Source organism: Arachis ipaensis, chromosome B01 (genome assembly GCF_000816755.2).
Source record: "Arachis ipaensis cultivar K30076 chromosome B01, Araip1.1, whole genome shotgun sequence".
In the NCBI taxonomy this organism is placed as follows: Eukaryota; Viridiplantae; Streptophyta; class Magnoliopsida; order Fabales; family Fabaceae; genus Arachis; species Arachis ipaensis.
The window spans coordinates 13,238,741-13,239,756 of NC_029785.2; positions in this window are offsets into that span (position 1 = coordinate 13,238,741).

Consider the following 1,016-nt stretch of genomic DNA (forward strand, 5'->3'; position numbering starts at 1 on the left):
ATTATTAAAGAAAGAGACTTTTTTTTTCTTTCTTTTTTCTTTGAATTGCTGTTTTGTTTAAGAGTAAAATTTAAATTTTCTCAAATAACTATAGCATACTTCTACCATTATGCTGATATTCTATTACCCTTGCGGTAATGAGACAAATTCAATCATGTTATGAATTTGACTATAGAAATAAGAAACAGAATGAAAGAAAAAGTGAGAAAATGAAAAGAGATGAGATCAAACTCATAAAATTATATTAACCACAAATGGGTTTTTCCACTACCTGAAGATATAGCTAGTATGTTATATTGATATCCTTCTAAATTAGAGAGTAAATTATCTTCTTTTACGTTATTGTTAATAGATTTATTTTGCACATTTTTAACATACACAAAAAATAATCATACATGTAACCCATTTAACACAGTTAAAATTTAAATACAAATAAATTTTTAGAACACGAATTAAATATATTCTACGATTATCCAAATATGTTTCAAGTTTTATTATAGTACGATGAGCATAGAAATAATAGAGTAAGTTAATTATTTAGATTAAATTCAAATATGATGATACTTTATATTTAAATAAAATATGTAGAATAATTTATTTCATGTATTCAATATATATATAATTAAATTTATTATGTGATAATATATAAAAAAGGATAATTTATCGTCTAATTTTCGAAGGATGCGAGATTAATTGCCTCAAAAGTCAAAACAAAGGCTCAATTCTTCTAGGACCATTTTCTACAATAAATTAAAAGTAACACAAAAACTTTAAGATCAATTATCTTTTTTAGATATTTGCACATTTTAATGAAATATATCAAAGTATTTTTCCTCAAATCAATATATCCGAAAATTATCCATTTCTGGTTTTATATGGTAAATTGTGATCCAAGGACAAAGAATAAGGCAGAAGACTGGGAGAGCACTTGAAGTACATAATAATTTATCAATATAAAATGTTCAACACTTGGAGAATTTAAAAATTAATTAGTTAAACAAATCTTTAATTTCATG